This window comes from Onychostoma macrolepis, chromosome 06 (assembly GCF_012432095.1).
Source record: "Onychostoma macrolepis isolate SWU-2019 chromosome 06, ASM1243209v1, whole genome shotgun sequence".
NCBI lineage: Eukaryota > Metazoa > Chordata > Actinopteri > Cypriniformes > Cyprinidae > Onychostoma > Onychostoma macrolepis.
In genome coordinates this window covers 7,030,181-7,057,235 of record NC_081160.1, presented here as the reverse complement: position 1 = coordinate 7,057,235, position 27,055 = coordinate 7,030,181, and the positions used below count along the sequence as shown (strand labels likewise).

Genomic DNA, 27,055 nt, shown 5'->3' with positions numbered 1-27,055 from the left:
ACACAATTATGAAATCTGCCAATATCTTCACAGTTATTTTACTGGCAAATTAACTGACAAATTAACCTGAAAAAAATGGGGAAACTATGTACATGTATTTATTGTGGTATATATTGTTGAAAAAGCTATTTATCACATTTGTCATGGAGCCTGAAGGCAGAACCAATTACAAAAAGCTGCACAAAAGTTCATGATGTATTTACAACAGTTCAAAACAGTAAGGTCTCTTCAAGCAATGGTAACCAAAAATCTTATTTTATTCGTAAACCCTAAAACATATTCTCATAACTGTTTTTAGAACTACAAACTAAACAGCTACATTGAAATCAGTTTTTTTATGGCTTATATTGTTACGGATCAACCAGGCTCTGTCACCAGCCAGTCACAACACTCTCTCACCAGAGTTCTAATCACACACACCTGCACATCATTTGGACACCAATCAACTCTGGCATAAAAGCACACACCTCACAGCACCTCATTGTCTGTTCTCGTTTTTACGAAGTGGATTCCTTATGCTATCACAGCGACGTACCTCCTTGTGGACGTACCTCCTTGTGGACGTACCTCCTTGTGGACGTACCTCCTTGTGGACGTACCTCCTTGTGGACGTACCTCCTTGTGGACGTACCTCCTTGTGGACGTACCTCCTTGTGGACGTACCTCCACTCCTTCTCTCCAGCATTGTGTCTCCGGCGTACCCCAGTCTGTCTGCTCCAGTGATCTGTTCCCAAAGTCTGCTACTCTGCCTGTGTGAGGTGTGTGCTCTGACCCGTATTCCTGTCAAGACAAAGATCTCCAATCAACTTCTCATCGGCGGTCAACTGGATATCATACTCTCCACTTTCAGTCCCTATTGCTCTGCTCAATCTAAATAAACATCTGTTGTCGATCTGATCCCCGGCCTAAGTCTGCTTCTGTAACATATGTGTTACGGTGCAAACGAGACGTGCGGATCCATTTGCAAGACTTTTATTCAGGGACGAGGTCATTAAACAGGCAAGATTCAGATAATGGCAAACAGGTAAAACGCAGGCAAGACAAAGAGTAATCCTAGGACATACGTGGGTCTTCGATCAGCAAACGATATCCAGAGGGCTAGACAAGAGGGGTAGCCGTAAACATGAGCAAAAGTCCAGGCGAGGAGCAAACACAGTCTGAAACAGCAAGCAAAGGGTTAATCCAAAATATGTGGGCAAGAATCAGGAACTAGGAAATCTGGAAACATAACGAGATTAAACTAGACTAGAACTAGGAATTAGAAACTGGGAACTAAGACAGGAAATGTCTCTGTAAAGTGCTATCACTAGGAGTGCAAAATGGTGAGCAAGCGGAAGTGCATGGACAGGATTCATGACAATATGTGAATCATAATATAACTCAATTGTCTTGAATTGCAGTTTAGGCCTTGAACCTTACTTTGCAGCAGTTACTACCATATCACTTCCAAAAGCAATACAGAGTGGAACACATTTCACATTTGGATAAAAAGATCTGTCAGGAGCATTGCAAGACACTTTTTACTGGGCATGAGCCCCAGCGCGATACAGCTGTGCCTAAGTAAAATATTACTGATATATCCTGGTCTGACAATGATGATTACGGTATGTCAACCTGAGAATAATTTTTCCTGATATTTCATCAATTATGTTTTGCGTGTTTTCTTTCAGCTGTTTGGCATCAGAACTACCAATGCCAGGTGAATCACCATTGATCTAACTGGTCCAACAGTTTTGCAAAAAGGTCTAAAATTATTTATTGGTTGATTCATTCGGACAGCACTATTTGCAGTGGTTTTCCACAATTAAATTGTAATGGATATAGATTAAGACAAAACAAAAAGAGTGCTGAAACAAAAAGGAAACAAATCCTGCAAATATCCTCTTTCATTTGTAAGTGATGAAACAGCTGTTTATTGCACTTGCATCTTCTATTGCAGGTAAAGACAATCTAGTGAAGTGAAGTGTGGCCAAGAATTGTGACACTTACTCAGAATTTGTGCTCTGTATTTAACCCATCCAAGTGCACACACAGTAGTGAACACACACCCAGAGCAGTGGGCAGCCATATTGCTGCGGCGCCCAGGGAGCAGTTGGGGGTTCAGTGCCTTGCTCAAGGGTCTCACCTCAGTCATGGTATTGAGGGTGGGAGAGAACGCTGGTTATTCACTCCCCCCACAGACAATTCCTGCCGGACCTAAGACTCGAACCTGTAACCTTCAGGTTACAAGTCCGACTCTCAAACCATTAGGCAATGACTGAAGTAGCAAATATATATCAACTTGCAACTGCCAATATATCCACAACATGCTGCTGTGAGCATAGCATACATAAATGACCCCATAGCAGAGCTATACAGGTGGAGCTGGGGAAGGTGGAGGGTTCCTGAAGCGCGCAGCAACTGCTACAGCAAGCACTAGCCAAGTATTTGAATGCTGAGCAGTGAGCTCATTGGCTATTATATATACAGACAGCACTTACAGGCTTTTGCATCTGAACTCCTCATATATATATACTGTATATGAGCTGTAAGACTTGAAATTCCCCTGATTCATATAATGGTGCCTCCAATCAAAATGAAAATTCAACACATGAAATAAAGACTTTGACAAGGCACCTGTTGTATTCATATTATCTGTACTCAGGAAAAAAGTGGTTGACAGATTGTTCTTTAAATCCTCAAAGTGTGTGTCTAGTGAGAGAATATACATGTGATAAGACCACCTGGAAGATCCATCACCATTACAGTTATTCAGGCATGTTAGAGCACAGAGCAGTGCTGTGTTTTAGTAAGACACTGACTCAATCAAATTATACCTCACTCACATCTGGGCTGCTGACAAACACAGGTGTTTGCCCTCATCAATACTGCCTCTAACTTTCTGAATTATTTATTGTCCTTGAGCTCTGACCTGGCTCATTTTCTTCAGTCCAAAAATCTAGCTGGTTGCAGTTTTATCTTCATTTGGTGGCAGAAAAATGCATATGTGTTTGAATCAATCTTAGACTATCCAATTCCACTTGCCACTATAGTGTATAGAGTGTCTCTTTAAGTGTGGCTGCCTCAGCAATGAAAAAAAATATTCCATATACAGGTGAATCTCAATAAATTAGAATGTCGTGGAAAAGTTAATTTATTTCAGTAATTTAACTCAAATTGTGAAACTCGTGTATTAAATAAATTCAGTGCACACAGACTGAAGTAGTTTGAGTCTTTGGTTCTTTTAATTGTGATGATTTAGGCTCACATTTAACAAAAACCCACCAATTCACGATCTCAACAAATTAGAATACTTCATAAGACCAATAAAAAAAAAACATTTTTAGTGAATTGTTGGCCTTTTGGAAAGTATGTTAATTTACTGTATATGTACTCAATACTTGGTAGGGGCTCCTTTTGCTTTAATTACTGCCTCAATTCGGCGTGGCATGGGGGTGATCAGTTTGTGGCACTGCTGAGGTGGTATGGAAGCCCAGGTTTCTTTGATAGCAGCCTTCAGGTCATCTGCATTGTTGGGTCTGGTGTCTCTCATCTTCCTCTTGGCAATACCCCATAGAGAATCTATGGTCAGGCGAGTTTGCTGGCCAGTCAAGCACACGAACACCATGGTCATTGAACCAGCTTTTGGTACCTTTGGCAGTGTGGGCAGGTGCCAAGTCCTGCTGGAAAATGAAATCAGTGATGGGCAGTAGCGTCGCTACAAGTAGTGACGCTAGTAGTTTAACTACATTTCTCAGTAGCGTGTCGGTAGCGTCACTGCTTTCTGAATCAAATAGCTTTTCAGTAGTTAAGCTCTTTTTTTGATCAAGTAGCGCGGTAGCGTCAACAAAAGCTAACGTTACATTTTCCAAAGAAAGCATTCTGAAACTCGAGCTCAAATCATGAATATAACTGCTACGGATCACTGATTCTGGATCAGTAAGTGACGGCACAGACACTAAAGCTCGTAAAGCCATTGGCTCCTCAAACTGTCAGTCAAACCTCATTATTCCTCCCGCCTCTCTCGTCAATGAAGTGCGGCGCACATTTTGGAGCATCTCAGCTTGTTTGCAGTCTGAAGGTAAATAAAGAACTGTTGATTTAATAAGTACAGCGGTTTCTTTACTCAAACACTTATAAAGGCTAATGCTTTTTTTTTTTTTTTTTTTTGAGGAGCGGAGAAGAGTTTCTAGTTTTAGTCTAGCATTTGTTGTCAAGTCACAGCCAAATAGCTCGTGCACAGCGCTGAATCTTTCATAATATGATACTTTGGCCAAATAACAGAAAAAAAACTGAACGCCCACATAATGACAGAAACCTGGGGAAAATGGGACACAAGTCAGGAAAAAAAAAAAAAAACCTTTGCTGGTCAAAAGCTTTGTATTTGAACTTGATCTTGGTGAAATGTTTATATTAATATCTAATGACACATGCAACAATGCAAATAAACGTAGCCTATCTGTAGGCCTAAACATCTATATGGTAACACTATACAATACGATTTCATTAAAATACATTTGTTACAGTATTTATTAATCTTTGTTAATGTTAATGAAAATACAGTCGTTCATTGGTAGTTCATGTTAGTTCACAGTGCATTAACAAATGTTAACAAACAACTTTTGACTTTAATAATGCGTTAGTAAATGTGGAAATTAACATTAAGATAAATGCTGCAGAAGTATTGTTCGTTCTTAGTTCATGTTAACTACACTAGTTAACTAATGTTAACTACTGAACCTTATTGTGAAGTGTTGCCATTTATATAAGTGTATCTGTATACAATAAAGCCACAATACCAACTACAAATAGGAGGTTTCTGGCCGGCAGAAATTTTTTTATTTTGCCTATGTCACAATTTGAGGTCAATCCGGCCCTTGATTGTGCCCCACTGATTGTGTTGCCAAATTGGTTTGGAACAGTTGTTGAATAAACAATTAAACTGAGCTCTTATGCCTGTCTATCTGCTTGACTGACCGTTTTATTGATCACTGAGAGAGCATTGACTTGGTATGATGTTGGTTCAATAGAATTTTTTTTTTTTTTTTTTTAAATAGCTTGGATGTAGTAAACTACTTTTGCCATGTTGCCGTAGCTTAGCTTGCTACATTTCCCAGGGCTGTAGCTTTAGTGTAGTTAAGCTTCATTTAAAGAAGAGTAACTGTTAGCTTAGCTCACTACATTTTCCAAGTAGCTTGCCCAACACTGAATGAAATCAGCATCTCCATAAAGCTTGTCAACAGAAGGAAGCATGAAGTGCTCTAAAATTTCCTGGTAGATGGCTGCGTTGACTGTGGACATCAGAAAACACAGTGGACCAACACCAGCAGATGACATGGCAGCCCAAATCATCACTGACTGTGGAAACTTCACACTGGACTTCAACATGGATTCTGTGCCTCTCCACTCTTCCTTCAGACTCTGGGACCTTGATTTCCAAATGAAATGCAAAATTTACTTTCATCTGAAAAGAGGACTTTGGACCACTGAGCAACAGTCCAGTTCTTTTTCTCCACAGCCCAGGTAAGATGCTTCTGACGTCGTCTCTGTTTCAGAAGTGGCTTGGTAGCCCTTTTCCTGAAGACGTCTGAGCGTGGTGACTCTTGATGCACTGACTCCAGCTTCAGTTCTCTCTTTGTGAAGCTCTCACAAGTGTTTGAATCAGCTTTGCTTGAGAGTATTCTCAAGCTTGCGGTCATCCCTGTTGCTTGTGCACCTTTTCCTACTCAAATTCTTCCTTTGGGTCAACTTTGCATTTAATATGCTTTGATACAGCACTCTGTAAACAGCCACACCTTTCAGTAATGACCCTCTGTGACTTACCGTCTTTGTGGAGGGCATCAATGTTCGTCTTCTGGATCATTGCCAAGTCAGCAGTCTTCTCCATTATTGTGGTTTCAAAGAACAAGAGATACCTGGAATTTATACTGTAGGGATGGTCATTTATTGAAACTCAGATGTAAATATTCTAATATTTTGAGATACTGATTTTTGACTTTCATGAGCTGTAAGCTCTAATCATCAAAATTAAAACAAAAAAACTTTTGAAATGTTTTACTTTACATGCAATGAATCTAAAATATATGAAAGTTTCACTTTTTGAAATAACTTACAAGAAAAAAATAACTTTTTCACGACATTCTAATTTATTGAGATGCACCTGTATCTCTGCAAAGGGTTTGTTTACATCAAGTTCAAAAAGTTTATTCTTGATCACAATGATCCAGCTTTGGAAAACCCATGTTTTGTGATCCTGGACCAGTAACACTGGATTGGAACACCATGATCTAGATACATACATTTCCAGATCTGGATTACCAGTGCACTAAATGGACTACACATCATAATGTAGGCTACATTCATGTAAAAATCAACAGGTAGAACAGTCAGTGTTGGATCACTTCAAGTGTTTTTATCTGAAAAACACCACAACAAATCAATATAAACATCCTCTTCCATTTTCAATCAATCAGTCCTCTCAACAAACACAGAAAATAAACAAATATTCTTGCAAGGGATGCAAGAATGAAACCACCTTTGACTGGTTCATCTCTGATGATTGTGCCATTGTAAATTACATACAGGTGATAAATAACAGATACAATTAAATATAATATTCTGACAGCTTTATCGAGACAAAACATTTTTTACTGTACTAAAAGGTAATTATAAATCTACACACACACACACACACACAGTATACTGTATATAATAAAGTAAATATTTGTTTTAATATTTGACTATATATTTCCTGAAACTATTGAATCCAATCCGATTTCAGAAACATTTTTTTTCATTCCTTTTGAACAACCCATTTGTTGTCCAATTCAAATATGATCTATCTTCAAACATTAAGGATTTTTTTCTCCATAACTTTTAAACATGGCTTTATCAAGCCAACAATCAAAGTTTGTTTTGATATTTTAAAAAATTGAAGTAATATGAACTTCTTCAAATTTTAATTTCATTCTTGCATTCAAATTTAAATTGCAGTTTTGCATCCTGTTTTCTTTCCTGATTTTAATTCTGAACGGCTTGCAACCCCACTATATATATATATATATATATATATATATATATATATATATACATATATATATAAAACAAAACAAAAAAGATTTTTCAAAGTTTTCTGGAATATGTTTACAAGAAAATACAATTTCAATTTCAATTCAATTTCTGAGTGAAAATTGTTTCTACAGCAATTTTTTTTCTGTGCCTGTTACATCACTACTGCAAGCAGAAAAAGCACAAAAGGCTTACCACAAATGTAACATTTGAAGTACAACCCTTGTTTTAGTACAATGGTTGATTGACAAGCGAGCAGACAGTCATTTGCTGTTGCTCAGGAAGTTTTAACGCTTAGAGACTATGATTGTAGATTGAGTGGACACAGTTTACACCTGTACTTTTTGCTGTCCACTTGTGATTGGATGTGTAAGTGTAAGGTTCATGACACTTCCAAACCTTTGGTTGATACTGAAATGGACACTGTTGGACATTCAATTACACACAATACCTATTGGACTGACACAAGTATTCATGGAAGAAAAGAGTCTTTGCATAGTGTTTTGGTTAAAAAAGGGTTATTATCATGAATGAGAAAACATGGTGCCCTTTTTTTGAATTCGATATTGATTCTATGAAAAGTCCATAAACACTCGAATCTGATGATCTGCATCCCTGTGTAGAGAAAATGTGCTCTCTCATGTTTGAGAGTGGAGTGATTGCATTGCTTCAGTCCTTTGTATTCTCTCCTGGCCTCCTCTTTCCTCCCTTGAGTGATGATTAGCATGCTCGCTAATGCCTGCTAATGCACTTCTCTTCACTCAAGCCCCTTATCCTGCTTGCTCCTGCGTGGGTCTAAATAAAGATGTATTATTGAGCTTCCAATATCACCCTGACAATCATCGGCCAGCGCTATCGTTCCATTAGCGTCAACAACAAAAGACAGGAGCCGTCTAATTCACCAATCGCCAAGCATCACTTTCAGGGAACTTGTCAATGGATCGTAGCCCTAATGGTGATCTCAGCTCTGAGCTCAGTATCATCAAGTTGGCATTTGTGATTCAGAGCTAATGGAAATGTTGCTGTCTCTGACCGAGAAAGACCTCAGGAAGCTCTCGCCTGGTATCGCTAATGATGCCGATGCTAGTTTGTGTAACAAAAAAGGTTGTAGGCAGAAACATCATGCCTATTCAAACTAGTGGACATAATTGGTAATAATTCATAATATCTTTGAAAAAAAAAGTTATAAAATAAATAAATAAGGTGCTCGTCTAAAATGCTGTGGCAGAAATCATATAAATTTGGCTATTGTGATCACTGGTTGCAATTTTGCGTGATTAATAAAAAACTATAGGTTGTGATTTGAACAGGTCACATTTCACACTAAATAACAACTACAGACTGGAATAATGACGCTGAAAATTCAGCTTTACGTCACAGGAATAAATTACATTTTAAAATATATTAAAATAGAAAACAAAATATTTAGCAATATTACTGTATTTTAGTCAAATAAATGCAGCCTTGTTGAGCATGGGAGACTTCTTTCAAAAACATACTGACCCCAAATGTTTGAATGAGTGCGTAGATGCATGACACGATGCATGTCATGTAAATGTATTATATTATTACCACAGCACACCTCTACTCTGTTTTACAAGCCCAGTTGAAAAGGAAATTGTTTAACAGACCAGTAATGTCTTAATTGGCTAATGACTAAGCAACTGTGTATAGCAAACCAGAACTAAGATAGTGGGAACACTTTAAAGCTTAAGTTTTCATTAAGGTTATCCTAGCAAGTACAAACTAGGTAGTATCCATTTAATGTACTTGGCCATTTTGTCACTATAATGCTTAAGCTGTTGAGTTAGAGCCAAAGGCAACTTTGTCCTTGTCCAGTGAGCTCGGCTGGTAAGTGAAGCAAGCTAATGCAATTATGAACTCAATTAAGTCACAGTAATAGAGTTTCCGTGAATGGGACCTGTTAATCCCCCGACTGAAGTGTCTGATAGTGAAGGGCAATAGTCACACTGTGAATTGACAATGGTCACATTTAATAGCCGTTGGATATATGTGTATTTGTTTGTAAAATCTGTTGAAACTGACATTGATGGGATGCACTGCATGTCAAAAGGTTATGAAAAGAAAATGGGACTCCGTCATAAGAAGCTCATCAGAAGAATCTCCTCATCTATGAGAATTGTTTTGATTGTCTATATCTCTGTGATTGATTGTGTTGCATCAAACAACCATTTTCACATTCTGTGTAGACAGACAATTTTTCTGGAATCTTGTAACATAGTGGTTACAAGATCTTGTAACACTGGGGTTGTGCAGAAATTTCTTAAAGATGGATCGGACAACATTAGAATGAGTATAAAAATGAAGTGTTGTGAATCTGATTCAAAAAGGGTTTTCCTTTTGAGAATCCTTTCTCCACACCTACAAGTAAGTTTACATGACAACAATTGTATTAAAAACTGAAAAGTTTTTTTCTTTATTGAAAAGTTTCAAGTACAGACAACAGTGTTGTCAAAACAATCCCCATTCACACAAAACTGTGAAAAGTACCAAAAATGCTGTATATTACTCATCCTAGGCCAGTAGTTAGTGTTGTCACTTTTAAAGAAACGTGTCTGTGCACATACTGAAAATGTAATGCATATGTGTATGACTTTATTTTAGCTTACACAGAGACGATAACGTATCATTTTCAAAAACTTGCACTTTGAAAAGCATTTTCAAAAGTTTGTGTTTCAGGCACGCAAAATGCTGCTGTCATGTAAATGAATGAACAAATGCATAAAAAGTTTTGGTCACACTTTATTTTAATGTATACTTGTTACATTGTAATTATACATTTAAGTACTGAGTAATATTATTTAACTACATGTACTTACTATATGTTAGGTTTCTTGCATGTACTTATGCATAATTTATTGTTATTATAATAGTAAGTTCAACAATGTGGAACAAGGACACCGTAAAATAAAGCGTTACGAAAGATTTCCATTTTTAGTTGAAAACATTGTTGTGTAAATGCCCCGTAAGAAAGAGAATGACACTAATGACTTCATTGTTCATAGTATGCTGTAAAAAATATTCTTTTAAATTTATGGTGTAAAAAATGTCATTTGTGGTTGCCAGAAATTCACAGTAAAAAATACATTGACTATGTTTTAGGTATTACAAGATGGCAACTTGCAAATGCAGATTTCACAGAGTGGTAAAGTTAATTACATAATTAATTTACTGTAAACAGAAAATAAAATGTATATAAGTAAATAAGTAAAATGTAATCAAACACCCTAATGTACCTTATTAATTGCAAAAAAAAAAAAAAAAAGAAGAACAAGACTATTTAAATAAAAAAATGTTTTTCACTGTAAATAATGCTGTAATCCATAGTTTTTTCTTGTAAAAATCATAAATTTAACAGTTTTACAATAAAGTTATGTATAATGTTAAACTGCAATTACAGTTTTTCACTGTTTATGGTAAGGTAACTTATACAGTTAGCAATTAAAAAGAGCTATTTTTAGTTTTAGTTTTCTTTCAGCATAATTGAACTGTGAAATGTATTTTGTCTTTATCAAAGGGTGACATCTACATCAAACAAAAGCGAAACAGCTGGACAGAAAAGCCTGAGAAAGATTTATTTAGACTCCCTGCATCCAGAAAACAAAGCAGATGTGACAAATGCAATAGGAAGCCTTGATGAGGCACTCAGCAAGCAGACATTTAATGCTTTTGTTTATCCGTCCTCTCGTCATCAAACCAAGGCCTTGCTTGAAATACCACAATTTGGGAGATGTGAGAATTAACGCACATCAAATGCAACAGCTTCCTCTCAACCCCCCAAAGATCTAAGAATAGAGATTAGCAAACGCAGAAGACACAGAGCGGATCTTTATAAGCACTTCCTCAAAGTGAACGAGACCCCCAGTGCTCTTACAGACTGGAACAAATAGGTTACTCCATAGCCCCGAGAAATCTCCCATCAGACACCTCTCCCTTGGAGCAGATCACATGATTGGCCACATCTATCACAACGACTATGTTTGTGGGCACAGAAATAGCAGTTTGACTTAATACAATTCAGACCCTTCAGAAAGGGAACAAAAGACACACATGCTCACATACGCACTTGAAATTGAACAGATCCGTCTACACCAGTGCAAAACGCGGTCATGGGACTGATGCTCTCAAGTCAAAGACAATAGAGAACAGCCTTTACTCTGTCACTGACTACCGAAATACAGCATGCAGAGCAGCCATAAATTTTTACCAAAACACATGCCCCAAGTCATAAAGACTGGCTGGTTAATGTGACCCCATTAACCCCAGCTGGCAGATGCCGTAACCAAACTATCTGTCTAAATCATTTTCTCTGATGTTTCATATCATATATGTTAGGCATATAGGCTTATATTTTTCCCTGTCTGCTGCCTTTCACCCCCAAACTTAATTTAGATTAAAGAAATGGTACACCAAAAAAAAAAAATGCTGAAAATTTAGTCACCTTCAAGCCATCCAAAATGTAGATATGTTTGTTTCTTCATCGGAACAGATTTGGAGAAATTTAGCATTATATCACTTTACTCACCAATGGATCCTCTGGAGTGAATGGGTGCCGTCAGAATGAGAGTCCAAACAGCTGATAAAAACTTGGTTTGAAACATAATAATCCACAAGTAATCCACACGACTCCAGTACATCAATTAACATCTTGTGAAGTGAAAAGCTGTTCATCATTAAGGCGTTTTAACTTTAACTTTAGCTTTAAGCCAAAATACAAGTCCATAATCCATAATAACATTTCTCCAGTCAACAGTCCATCCACTGTTGTTCGCTTACATCAAATTCCACCAATATATTTGTTCGGAAGTGTTTTTGCTTTTAAATTGTGATTGATCTCCTTATTCAGATTATGCAACTTTTTCACAGGAGAAAGCAATATAATAGAGAACTCATATTTTAGTCAGAAGAAAAAGTTACATGCATCTTTTCATTTCACATGACATTAATTGATGGATTGAAGTTGTTTTGGATTAATTGCGGATTATTGTAATGCTTTTATCAGCTGTTTAGACTTTCATACCCATAATTTCGGTACCCATTCACTGCAGAGGATCATTTGTTGAGCAACTCTTGTAATGCTAAACTTCTCCAAATCTGTTCTAATGAAGAATAAATGAAGAAACTAACAATCCACATGCTAGATGACCTGAGGGTGAGTACATTTTCAGCAAATTTTCATTTTTGGGTGAACTATTCTTTTAACATAAATGCTTCTTCAGGTATTACAGATCTCCTTGGCTTGTGCACACTGATAAACACTCATTTATCACATAATCAGAGTGAGTTCCTACATTTCAAAAGCAGACGTTTAGTTATGAAAAAATGAACATAAAAATGCACATAAGAATTAGGAGCTGTGGGATGATTGGTATTCATGATGGACGTTTGAATCTGGCCTGTTTCCGTCACTCTCATGTAATAGTTAGTTTTCTGTTGGCTTCTAATCTCCTGCAAATTAAAGGCAGATATTCAAAAAATAAAAAATTATAAAAAAATAAGTAAAAAAACACCCATAAATATAATAGCATTGCTTGTTTTGAAGCTTCCTCAAGAGAGGCAATTTATTTTACATGATCAGACACTCTTCTCAGGAGGCACAGATAAATGTCAAAACCATTAGAAAGTAAAAGGCAAGAAAATAATAATAAATAACAAATTAAACATCTGGAAGCCATGGCAACAAAGTCTAAGGCGGTTTGGGTTTTTCAACATTTCCCTTTTTAAAGTCTTTTCGGGTAATTGCAATTTCACTGTCTTAGCACCAAAAACAAAGTACAAAAAACAGGGTGATTTCTGTTTTTGTTTGTCAAAATATGTGCCATAGGAGTTGTTTGTTAGCATTAAAACAAGAGAATTACTGGCTGTTTCCATGTTACTCATGGGATTCCAGATTGTTCTATCATTCAAGGGTCACAATGCGCTATTCCCTAACACCTGATTCAATTAAATATTATGCATTAAAAGCTTTGATGTGCATGTTTCATCTAAATCATTTGTAGAGTAGCAGACTGCAATGTATGGAGTCAATTTAATGCCGCATATATATGCAAAAGAAAATAAGTTTTGCAAAGAAAATAAGTTTTGCAAAGAAAATAAGTTTTGCAAAAGAAAAATAAAGAATTGCAAAAGAAAATGAAGTATTGCAAAAAGAAAATAAGTTTTGCAAATAAAAATAAAGAATTGCAAAATAGATAAATAAAACAGAGCAAAAGCAATGATTTTGCAATACATATTTTCCATGGCCATATCTACTAATTTATCATCGGCCCGAGACGCAGATCACAGCTGATCCAGGCACCGTCATTGAGCAGAGGCATGCGGGCGGATCGTTTCCTTTTATTCATTTCTTAATTTATGCCAGGAGTTATGTAAATGAAAAACGAAGTCGAGATGGATATGAAGCTTGAGTCTTAGACCTTTTTAATGATGTATAGTTTGTGAAGTTAATTGCATTCTTTTACATTAAAACTAGCAGTAACTCTGAACTAATGTAAACAAAGAGCGCTGTGCACAGGTTAAGAGATTTTAAACAAGCACTATTAATGCACATTTAGTTAACCAGATGAAACAATACACATTTTAATGCTATAAAAGTGTGCACACATTGAGAGAAATAAACAGCAGATGTTCATATTAACAACTTCTTTAACTTGAGCAAACGCTGCTAATACACATATACATTTGTTAATAAAACGAAAGCATGCATGTTTTAAAGCTAGTGAATAAAAGAAAACGATCCACCCGCATGCCTCTGCTCAATGACGGTGCCTGGATCAGCTGTGATCTGCGTCTCGGACCGATGAGGTCACTTCCAGGGAGGCATGCCCAGGCCTGTTGGACACGCCCCCGTCCCCATGTCAAAACAGCACCACAAAGTGAGACGCGCAGAAACGTGAAGCGCAAAGGGAAAACGGTATCGCAAGCTCAAACTTGACTGAAACGCAAAATAAAAGCTGCATTGCAAATAAATTAGTAGATATGGCCATGGAAAATATGTATTTCAAAATCATTGCTTTTGCTCTGTTTTATTTATCTATTTTGCAATTCTTTATTTTTATTTGCAAAACTTATTTTCTTTTTGCAATACTTCATTTTCTTTTGCAATTCTTTATTTTTCTTTGCAAAACTTATTTTCTTTTGCAAAACTTTATTTTCTTTTGCATATATATGCGGCATTAAATTGACTCCATAGCAATGTATCTGTAAAATATTCTGTCAGATTTTAAAGTGGTCATTAAATGCAGTTGCAGATTTTTCTATTACGTTCTTAAGTTTGCAAATTTTTGGCACCAAAAAAGTCTAATATTTGTAGAAAGTGACTATTTTACATGAACGTTTTCACTCTTTGTCAAAAACAGAGACGTGAAAGGGGTGTTACCTCTTGCAGAAACAGAAGTAAACGCCCACCTCTGTGATTGGCTAATACATCGCACCATATCTACGCCCTCATAGCATGTTAAGTGTTTGATACACTAAATGACCAGTGCTGTGATAAAACCATATGTGTTTGAACCCCAATCAGATCCAGAGGCAGAAGAAACTGAAACAATGCAATCACAACGATTGCAACGGTCTTTGTCATCATGGTACTTGCTTTTGCTTCCTTAATCACTTAATTATATAGTATTAAAAGTATTATAATTAACTGTCGTGTTACAAAAGATGCTACATGTACGAGGGTATGTACTTATTTTATTAGCAGCACTCAATGATATGCTTGGTGTCTTAATAGCATTAAATGCTAGCTTGACGTCTATTAAAAAAAAGACACTGTAAGGTTAAAAATAAATGTACTTACCTGTGTAGTCTCTAAGGATAAAATACTTGGCAATGCAATGTCATTCAATAAAAGAATATTCTTGGAATGATTCCCCACAATTTGAAGAACAAATGAACTCAACTCATGCACATTATTAAAAACTTCATAAAAAACTTCAGCTATGCATTTCTAATGCTCTTGATTTTTAGGAAGGCTATGCAAAGTTTTAACCTCTTATGTGTGTAAATAAAAACATTTTGATTCTAGACCTTTAAAAAATACCTAACTGTAAATGTAAAATTCTGTAGGTAAGTAATTATTGAAAAAACGTAATTATACTGATTATATAAGTTATTAAATTTGCAAACATTATATTAAAATATATGAATAATATTTAATTATTCCAGTTAATCTATATAAAATTGTAGTGGATAGCACATTCCAGGGCCCAGTTTATGGTAGGGCCCCTCTCTGACCACAATAGTGGACAAGGGTTTGCTACATTTTGATTGGATCTTGGTGGACTAACATAAGCAAACTGTTCAACACCATCAGATAAAGATGTCAGGACAACAACCAGACACCTTTTAGAGGGCAAGAAGATGACCTTCGGTACAAACCCTGGGAAGGACAGGACTTCTCATTGGTCAAAATGCAGCTTTTGCCCTTCACCCACCAACAGACTGATCCCTAATGTTTTCAAACCTTAAAACTGACGCAAACCACAACACACCCCCAACACACTCAACCACAGAGAACGTAAATATCACTTATCCAAACCTCTTCCAGAGACCTTGGCATTGTTGTGTATTATCAGTATATGATTTTTCTAATTTACATTAGATATTATGTATATAGCTGATTGCAGTTGATAACAAATAATCTTTCACATTTGTTGGATGCATAATACGTTTCTTCACCTTATTTGTTTCAGAGTATAGCAACAGTTTATCTTTCTAGATAATGTAGCTCTGACATAGTAACACCTAACATACTTGCATTTTATGCATCTTATGCACTTTATTCCTATTTTATTACACTTGTGTCATCCTTGTGTTGATGATACAGAAAGAGGTTCTACAAGTTAGCGATCCCATCTTTCTTATGTGATGTAACCATACCTTAAGTGACACTTGATCCAAAAATCATAATGTAATTTTTGGATCAAGGTGACATGAGTACCCATCATTCATCCTGATATTTCCAGAGGAAGGTCTTTGTAAGGACACAGCATGCACAAAGATCTAACAGTGAAAAGCCACTTAAAAATCAAATAACAAAGACTCCAACTTCTAGACTAACTTCTGACTTTGTACTTCTCATACTGCTGTGATGGATATTATAGAGTATTATTTTATCTCATTCTCTTCAAGCCACTAAATAAATATACGGTATATTTTATGAACCGCAATGACAAATGTTTTTCATCCATAACAGAAGATAAACCATAACATTACTCCCTGATTTGAGACATTAATACAAAACTAAGTGACAACTCTGTCTCTCTCCTCCTCTTCCCTCACACACTTGCTGTTATTCCATTCCTCAGACAGATGAGCCTCTCATTTATAAGCTCAAAAAAAAAGAGAAAAAAAGCCGCTTTTGTCAATGAATGACACGAGATATTATTTTCTCTGGGTCTGCGTCCTGCATGCTCTAATCTGCCTTTCTTACCAGAATTGATTTATTCAGATTCCATTTTTGAACACTTCAATATTGCTTTATGTTCCTTCCCCTCCCTCTGCATCTCTGTTGCATTTCTCTTTGTTTTATTCATAGGCAAAATCAGCAGCAGTCATGATCTCAGCATAAATGCGTAGCTTATTCTTTCACCTTCCATTGTAAGTTTTTATTTTTTCTTATTGTATCTCCATTTTATGCCTGACCTGCTTTTATGCAGTAACATCAGGGATCTGGATTTGCATTCAGCTTTGACAAGTACCCGTGAAATCTACTATGGCCTTCAAAATCTTCTCATCTTTTTATCTGCTTCAACCCTCACACGTTGGTATGAAGAGTTGAATGCTATGATAAATAAAGGACTGTGTTGTGCGTTTGACTGCAAAAGACTCACGCTGATCGGGCCACTTGTGAATACTATGGACATGTTTGTACGTTTACAACTCTGCACTCCAAAAATAAATTATTTGGGTGAACTTGCTTCAGTTGTGTACAGTACATGGGCATATAAAACATCACTTAAGTTCAACAATTACCTTCTCTATCCAGTCCAAAGCATGCTGATAACTGAGAACAAAAAGCAATAGTTATGGCCAACAAATTTAACCATATAAAGCCAACTCTTTCATATTTAATATGCAAATTTCAAAGTAAAAGGTATTTTACTGTAATTCTAAAAATGCCCACCTTCAGGCCATGGTACACGTCTTTTTGCTGTGAGATTTTTATAAAGTAAATATAAGAACTGTTAAACTGTAAGTATAAAATATGATACATCAGGCTTTTGAGGAATGTTTATATGTACATCTCTCACTAATCATTATATTAAATTGCATTATATGTTTTTCCACCTACAAAAAGAAAGAAAAAAATAAAGCTCTCATCATAAATCTAGACATTTAAATATCATCTTACTAAGAGAGTGAAAACAATATTAATATGTATTTTATTTAAGTAGTTTGCTATACTGTTATAACCACCATGGATTTACATTACAAGCTATCAGAATTTTATCTTTTTGGCCAAATGAATATCAGCAACTGCATAAAATGTAAAGGGTTTTTTTTCCCCCTCCTTGATTATGAGCTCCATATCCTCAGTATATCATACTATATAAAATATACTCTGCAAAAACACATATGCAAACTATTTTTTAAAGATTTTTAAAAATAGTTAAATCAAAGGGTTAGTTCACCCAAAAATGAAAATTAGTCCATGTTTTACTCACCCTTAAGGCATCCTAGGTGTATATCTTCTTTCAGACGAATCCAATTGGAGTTATATTAAAAATTTGTCCTGGCTCTTTCAAACTTTATAATGGCATGGGAGGGTGTTTTTGTTCAACAGTCTAAAATTTGTCAAATAAAGCGCATCCATCCATCCATATTAAAACGTGCTTCACATGGCTCCAGGGGGATGTGAATAAAGGCCTTCTATAGTGAATCGATGCGTTTTTGTAAAAAAAAAAAAAACAAAATGCATATTTAAAACAATATAAACAGTTTTGTGTAACTTCCGCTAACTGTCCTACGTCATCCACCGGAACGGCTTCCGCCTACGACAGTTAGCAGAAGTGAGAAAAAGGTGTTCATACAGTTTTAAATATGAATATTTGTCTCACAAAAACGCATCGATTCGCTACAGGAGGCCTTTATTCACCGCCGGAGCCATGTGATGCATGTTTTAATATGGATGCGTGCGCTTCATTAGACTTCTTTTGGACTGTTGAACAAAAACACCTGCCCATGCCATTAGAAAGCTTGAAAGAGCCAGGACAATTTTTAATATAACTCCAACTGGATTCATCTGAAAGAAGAAAGTCATATACACCTAGGATCCCTTGAGGGTGAGTAAACATGGACTAATTTTCATTTTTGGGTGAACTAACCCTTTAGCATACTATTATTTCATTTGTCCGATTTTACAGGGTCAAACAGCCTGCAAGCAATGACCAGGGTATCAGCAGGATTTAAAAAAACAAACAAATTTAAGACTTTTTAAGACCTTTTTGAGACCATATCATATCAAACTGTAAAAATTGATCCACCAGTTCACATTTATAAGTGCGTGTTTGCTGCATCAAAATATGGGTCGATTTTCGCATTGTTCTTTAAAGGGGTCATATGATGCGATTTCAAGTTTTCCTTTCACTTTGGAGTGTTACAAGCTGTTTGTGCATAGGTAAGATCCCTGAAGTTGCAAAGACTAAAGTCTCAAAACTAAGATATTCTTTATAAAAGTTAAGACTCGACCAAGCCCCCCTAAAACGGCTCATTTAAACACGAACCCACATGTCTACGTCACGGTGCAAAACACTGCCCAAACGTATACGCAAAGAAAGAGGGAGGGACTTTTATTCCCGCTGTAGTATTGTTGCTGCTGCCGGCGCCATGTCCTGGAGACGGTGTGTTTCGTTGTGAAAGAGAAACTACTTTGTTTGGGCTTCCAAAAGATGACACAACTAGAAATCAGTGGTTAAGTTGTATTTACAACACTGTTCCAGAACAGTTCAACCCCAATATATTAGTGGGCGTGCAGCACATTTTATGGAAGACTATTTCCTGAACCTGAGAGTAGCCTGCCAGCTGCTCAAAGACTGTTTCTATAAAGTGAGGCAATTCCAACTTTGCAAGGACAGTCTGGCGCTTCTGACTCACAGCCTGTAAGTATGTTTTCATATTTAAAGAATTTGCCACTAACTATTAAAAAATACAAGTTTTGAGCAGTGTAGAGTAGTGCTTGTTGTTTGTGGTTTCTCCGATCACAAATGCAGACATGGTAATGTTTATGCGGCGCGATGCAACGCCACGCGTAAAAAGACCGTATAAGTCATTATAATTAGTAATTATGTCCCCACTGATGCAACAAATGCCTCGTTTGTAATGGGTTTTATTGTTTTTGTGTCGTCGCGCCGGGATACAGCATCTCAATACGGTAAGGGGCGTAACATTTCCATCTCACGCTTGAGGTATTTGGCCAATCACAACGCACTGGATAGCTGGCCAATCAGAGCAAACACATTGGCACGTTTCAGAAAGGCGGGGCATAGAGGAGCAACAATAATGTACAGTATGTGGAAAATAATGTTTTTTGAACTTTAAACCACATAAACACATTGCATTACACCAAATACACAAAATAATGTTCTTTTTAGCAACGTCATATGACCCCTTTAACAAAAACAGCAGAAAGACTAATCGAAAATGCTAATTCATTCTCTGCCAGAAGGTGGAGCTTTTGGAATGACAAAAATATTCCGAATGTTTCCCCAGTAACGGCAGTACACAAAGCAGCACAGCACCACTTTGAAATGTGCAGCTCTCATGTTTATTAAATGAAATCATAGCCCTTTGAAGTTTAATCATCACATTAAAGCCATATCGCAATTCCTGTCCTTCCGTCCCCAAATTTAAGACTTCTTAAAATCATAATTAACACTTTCTTGTACCATTTAACTTTTTATGGCCTTAATTTGATACAATTAAATTTAAGACATTTTAAGTACCCTGAATTACGCTGTGACATAATGTGTTGCAGAAGCTTACGGTAAAATGATAAAGCAGCAAAAATCTCAGTTGGACATTGTGGGATGTTGAAAAGCCTGTTAAACACATTTGATGCGATTTTTAAAATTGAACTACCTTCTAATCTGGTGTCCTTGTGAAGCATCCATACTGAACGTGCTGGTTAGCAGGTGAATATGTGGGCTGTTGAAGACACAGTCTGTTGTCTGATTTGCCCTTGCCTAGATCCACTCTTCGCTTAAAACATTCATATTTTGTCCTGAAGAGAGAAAGGAAGGGGGATAGACAGATAAAGACAAACCCTGAGGTCTACAGGCGTGATGAAGTCAAGATTTATAGTCATACAAGAGCTATATAAAACTCAATAGTCACAGTCGGGTCAAGTTGACAGATGAGAACACAGACACGCAGAATCAGGTTAGGTATACCTTGAGGGAGTCATCGGATCGGTTTGTCTTTTATTGCTGCCCTGAATGCCGGCAGAGCTGGGACAAACCACAGATGCACTCTTGTGGTTTGGAGGTGCATGGCCCGTCTGTACAACTGCTATACAATCTAAAACACTATCACGAGGGTAAAATGCATTCCGAATCTTTACCGCAAGGGTGCATTCAACATTAATTCATATTATATATTATATATTGTCGGGAAAGGCTGACTGTGATTTATGATGATTCTAAACTGTATTTATGACATGTTTTCTTTTAGAGGTAATGTATCTGCATGCAATGTAATGAATATGTCAAATTATGTTTTATATTTGCAGGGTCATTTATGCTATGTAGTACATTTTCATGTGAGCATTATATTACCCAAAATATTAAACTCACACTTTTTAAAGATGGTTCTTTTATCATAATATCATAATTAAATGCAATTATTATTAAATTATTTAAATTCTTTGGTTTAAGTGGATGTTTTTTTTTTTTTTTTTTTTGGATTAACTCATTTATTTTATTTAAAAAACACAATTAAACAGTAAATTACATTTGAAAAATAACTTCTAAAAAATGTAAAAACCTTTAAATATTTTTGTATTTTAATATAATTTAAAATGTAACTAATGTGACTTTTCGGCTTTTTATTCTTCAATGTCACATGATCCTTCAGAAATCATTCTCTAAATTGGTGTTCATGTAACATTTCTTATTATTTTTAATGTTGAAAACAGTTGTGCTGCTTAATATTTTGTGGGAAACCATGATAATTTTCAGGATTTTTCGATTAAAAGAAATTTTAAAAGTACAGCATTATTTTGAGAAAAAAAAAAAAGAAACACTTTTTCCAGTCACTTTTGATCAATATAATGTGCCCTTGATTAATAAAAGCATTACTTTCTTTCAAAAATAAATAAAAAATCTTACTGAACCCAAAATTTTAAACATTGGTGTGCTGTTTGACAAACTTTTCCAAATGCAAGTAAGTATTCAGTGTCAGCAAATTAAAATAAAATAAAATAAAATCTATTTTAAATATACTAATATGCAATTATGTGATTCCAGCACTAAATGGAGGAGAAACTCAAGCATTATCTACCAATTTAAACATGTAACAGACATCACTGCCCCAAAGCTATTGGCTGCCTCTGATCTGCATAAAGTTTTTGTCCCTCGCACCTCTCTTTCTGCGCCAGTGGACACGTACAGTATAGTCAATAAATGCAGTCAATCCCAGTCAGTGCGTGACTGTAAATGCAGCCAAGCATATTCATTTAGTAAAAGTTACAGTTCAAAATGCACTGCATAACAGAAGCGACCCTGTAAATATTCCATTTATATTCACCAGATAACACTAATCTTTCCGTTCATACCAAATATGAGCGTGCTTCCCAGAAAACCATTTTCTTTATCCATGTGTTGCTGTTACTTTCATAGCAGCTTTACAAAAGTTTTCAATTAACCACATGGCTCTAAATACGTACTTTAAAGGTCAAGTTCAGCCGACCAAACTCATTCCAGTAATGAAAGAAAATATCTTTCCAGTTAAATTAAAGAGATCTAGATGAAAGCTCAATTAAAGGAGCTCGTCTGAAGAACACAATAGGAGTGACGACAATGTGAGATGAGGACACCGGAGCGCTGTGTGCAAAGGAAAGTGTAAGACAAAGGCCTCTTTAGCCATAATTAGAATATGGCCTTCTTGGAGAATTAGTGGAGGAGAATCTTTTAACGGACTACATTCTTCCATTGGCAGTCATATTAGTGCTGCAACAAAGACAGTCTTGGGAGCCCTATTTTCAGTCTGTTAATTGAATTGTGTGGGAATTGTTGTGCTGAAACAGTCTTGAAATAGGCGGCTGACGGTGTTAGACAGTAACAGACATGTGAGTTGACACTACGGGTTACACAAAAGAAAAAGAAAAACACCTTCTCACTCACAACAGGTGTCCAATCATACACAAGTCTGCATGCTTACATTCCCCTGTCTGCGCAAACACTGACACACACCATTAGCTCAAACAATCTTCCGTTCTTTGTCTTCACCTCTGAGCTGTCTCGAAGAACCGTGGATTCCACTCCTTGCCGAGATCCTCGTACAATCCCAAAAAATCCTGCTGCTATTGAGCAGAGCTTCTGTCCTATCCCACCAGCTCAGAAGTGAATTACTGCACAGCTGGATGGAGAGCAGGGAACACCGAGTGCTCTAACAGGACGTGCAATGACCCGGTCTGAGCTGTGAGCCTGGCGAAACGTCTACAAAGGGAAAAGAGACAGGGAATGAGAAAGAGGATAAGTCTGAGGCTTAATGCTAATGAAGGATTAAATCCAACCATTGACTGCTGTTAAAATAATTAGAAAAAAGTCAAATTGAACATAAAGTGCAGCAGTAATCTGATAAAGCAATGCCAGCTGTACTCTGATCTCTGTAATCAGGTTGTGTTAGTCATACCGAATAATATTTTTGTCTTTAATAAAACCAGGTAACTTATATTTTAATCAATGCCACACAAGTTACTTTATAAAATATTTTTTTGCACTTTGAAGTAACAGATCACAAGTGGTCTTTATGATCAACTTAAGTTCAGGATATTTTGGGGAAATGCGGCCAAGTCACTGTATTTAATCACGAAAGACTAATTTTGTGGTTTTATGATCTAAAGTATACTTTTTTACATTTAATTATCATAATTTAATGATCATATATTTTGAGAGAAAAAAATTGTATGACTAAGACTTTTTAAATAAACTTACAGTGATCATGTTTTCTTTAATTTCCTCAATTCTTCAATACCAGCCTCAGAGGATTTAGACGAAAACAAGTTGACACTAAGACAGTGATTCTCAAACTGCGGTCCATGAAGGATCTCGAATATTTCATGAGTTGATTGACAGATTTGAACAAATCCACTGCTTAATAAACTCATAACAATGAATTAACAGGTTATGTTATCATTAATCTGTGATAAAGCGTTTCTGTTTTCTCACTTCAATAATCAATAACTCACAGTTAAACATAACTGTATTTTAGTGTTTATTTAATCTAGCTAAAGTAGCAGCAGTCTTGCTATTAAAAAATTCACTACTTTGCATTGAGTGGATGTTGCCATTTACTTGTTTGTCTTTTTTATTAAATATAAAATAATATAAAATAATATAAAATAATGTCAGTTATTTTAAGAATTTGAGTTATGGGAGTTGCCATGTTTGATATTTTCTTAATGTTTGATTATTTTTATAAGAAAAGCAAAGGGGCTTGATTTTATTTTTTATTTGTTCATACCAGACTGTTATATGAAGAGGACAGTTTGAGAATCACACCTGATACAGTACCCGATATGAATATGAAAAAATCTACTCAATTTTGTCTGCCACTTTGGAGGCATGACTGTAAAATGTACAGTGCGTGTGTAGCCTATAGTTTATGATTGCTTTCAGTAATAAAATGATCATATACCTTGTAAGATTATTATTATTATTAAAGAAGTCTCTTATGCTCACTAATAAGGTCGTGTTCACACTTGGCGTCTTTTTTGACTAGAAAAAGTTGACAAGATCGCTTTTTTAGTCAAATAAAAAGCTGTCGGCGTTTTGGTTACAAATAGCAGCCGAGGGCATCTTTTGTTGCTATAACAACGGCTGTAACGGTAGCCTAGCGCTATGCTATGTGCTGCAGAAATGTCGGCTTTTGAAGTTAATGTCGGTTCACAACGTTTGTGGGAGCGCGACATTATACGGGGAAGGAAACTGTATGGTGCTTCCAACAATTTAGTCCAGGAGCTCCGGTTGGATGACGCACGGTTTCATACAACTGCTTGTGCTCCGAAACTAGTACGATCTGTCTAAGTTACCGGCTATCTTCTTTTTTCTTGTTGTTTTTGTTGTTATGGAAAGTAGGGATGGGGAGTCGACTCCAAAAGAGTCGATTCCTCGACTCTGAATAGCTCTAGAGTCGGAGTCGACTCCGAAGTCGTTGATGTCTTCACTGTCTTCGCAGAAACGACTTTTCCCCATACTTTTATCCTACGTGAAAGTTACTTTAGAAATAAATAACAGTCATAGTAAATTTAGTTTGTAATTATACATGCTTCTGTGATAGCTTTAGTTTAATCGATGTTGTTATGCGATGTTATGTTCAATGCAATACAATTTGGTTTTCCATGGTTAACCTAGGCTATTTGTGTTCAATCATTAACCTTAAATCATTAAAAACTCACATAATAAACAAGAATAAACCAATCAATAAGTTTGCATTCGTATGCATTTACTCATTTACTAACTACTTGTTTTCTAAAAACAACAACAACAACAACAACAAAAAACAAAACAAAAAAAACACACACACTAACGTTAGCTTTTCTAATCTTTTTGTAATCTATCTATTTGTTTTCTTTTTATGTACTATACAATTAACAAAAGCAAAAAAAAAAAAAGTCCTCTAACACTATCTTGCTCTATTCTTTTTCTATTCTAACTGTTTTCTTTTTATTTATTATATAGGCTAATTTAAAAAAAAAAAAAAAAAACCTTGCTACATGTAGACTGCGTTAAACTAACTGAGGCTTGTTATAGCACTTGCATATCATTGCTCTTTTGTTGATTTTGATTGCTTCCATTGTCCTCATTTGTAAGTCGCTTTGGATAAAAGCGTCTGCTAAATGACTAAATGTATTTTTAATATCAATGCTGTGATGGCCTATGGTGGGAGTCGGGAGTCGGAGTCGACTCCGAAAAACCTGGAACCGAACACCCCTAATGGAAACAACTCGCCACTCGCTTGTCATTGGTCAGCTGTCAAAAAGGCGCTTGTTTTGTTTTTGTTTTTTCAGAAAAGTTGAACTATTTTCAACTTGAAAAGACGCTCTGAGCTGCAGAAAAGGACGCCGGCGGTGGCGTTTTAAAAAGCGCTTAGGACTTTTTTGAAAACACGGTTTAGGCTACTCCATAGGACTATAATGTAAAACAGATGCTGGCAGCTTCAAAAGAGACGCCAAGTGTGAACATAGCCTAATAGGCTGCATTTATTTTTACCAGAAATACTGTAAAAAGTAATGTTATGAAATATTATTAGAATAAAAGATAACTGTTTAGTATTGTAATATATTTTAAAATGCAATTTATTCCTGTGATGGCAAAGCTATTTTAGACATTGGGTATAAACGAGGGATAATTTGGACACTACTTACTGTAAAACTATCGTTTACTGTGGTAGGTAAGGTAAGTGGTCAGCAAGTTGAAAAAAGTTTAAGAATCACTGGTCAAGGATATAGGTCTTTATAATGATTGCAATACCTGTCTGAAAGTAACCAAGAGTAGGCTATCAGCCTACGTCAAAATGTTATTAAAAACAAAACTGAAGGAAAATCTAGAGAACACAAATAATGCAAAATCTGAGTAGCGCTGAAGTGAATCGTGCTGAATTTAATTGACTTTAAAGGTTTGACGGACTTCTGCATCCATATCCTGAGAACAAACACCAACTGGGTGTGACTGGAGAGGAGAGCTGTGAACAGTGTGTGCTTTGCGTATTCTGTTTTCAAGCTGACGGGCAGATAATTATGAATGACACGCCGCTTCACTCAGCACTCGCTCGTGAAATAAAACACAGAGAAGCACGCAAGCTCATGCGTGGCAATTAATTTAGATGTTTGACGGGACACACAGGGGTGGGAGAAGAAAATTACCTATGCCGGAGACCGGAAACGGCACTGGCTTTCGAGCTTGGTAGTGCTGTATAAGTTAGTGAACGTTGATCGGTTAACCTCTGACGTAAAACAAAATAATAAAGCAAACAAAAACAATTATGCTGCAACACACCTGAAATAGTAATTATAACACACACACACACACACACACACATATTTTGTGTCCCTGTGCTCTGGACAATGCATGACTGGTTGGGTTTCCAACAAGGATACCTTGCATGCAATATAAGTGACATACAGGATGATGCATGTTTTCCCAGTAGGCCTATGCATTGCAACTGCTGGTTTTATAATTAGTGGTGCTTGCTAAGGCAGTTATCAGTAGCCTATTATTATTGCTTACCCCTGCGGGATGTCCCAGAACACCCTAGAAACAGCATAAATTAGTTAAAAATCTGTGAGCACACCTTAGCAACTGCGTAGCAACACCCAAGCACCCAGAACATGCTAGCAAGCACACACAAAATATCGTTTTATTGTGACACTGTTTAAAATGTGTTTACATGTTATAGGCTATATTATCTTTGCACTAAAAAAAATAGTTATTTTTGCTCCATTACAGGTTAAACGAATTTTGCAGACATGTAAGACTTCCAAGATTCTTATATTAAACATATGGCTCGAATGTCATTTGTATTGCCTCCAACGCGCAAAATAGGCCTATCACTGCTAATATGTGCGTTTATTAACACAAATATGAACAGCTCTTTGGTAGGCTTCTGTCACATGAACAAATCAAACAAATTTTCACAACGCTTCAACTGACAAAGCCAAAAACGTATCAAATTCATTTATTTAAAAAGGTTAAAGCTTACATGAATAGTCTCTTCAACCCATTGCGTGTTCCGGAGTTTTTCTCTTGTGATTTGATTCAGATTCGCG

General features: G+C 36.2%; 1 long non-coding RNA gene across 2 annotated transcripts; it reads right to left on the bottom strand.

Annotated features, from left to right (window-relative positions):
* Window positions 1–350: 350 nt before the first annotated feature.
* On the bottom strand, window positions 351–27,055 carry LOC131542451 (uncharacterized). Of its 2 annotated transcripts, none has more exons than XR_009271715.1 (5): window positions 26,989–27,055; window positions 22,515–22,724; window positions 20,149–20,290; window positions 1,065–1,157; window positions 351–780 (listed from the first exon to the last, which is right to left on the bottom strand). It is a non-coding gene; the product is annotated as an uncharacterized LOC131542451 (long non-coding RNA). The 2 variants fall into 2 exon arrangements; XR_009271716.1 differs by lacking the exon at window positions 26,989–27,055 and adding an exon at window positions 24,320–24,452.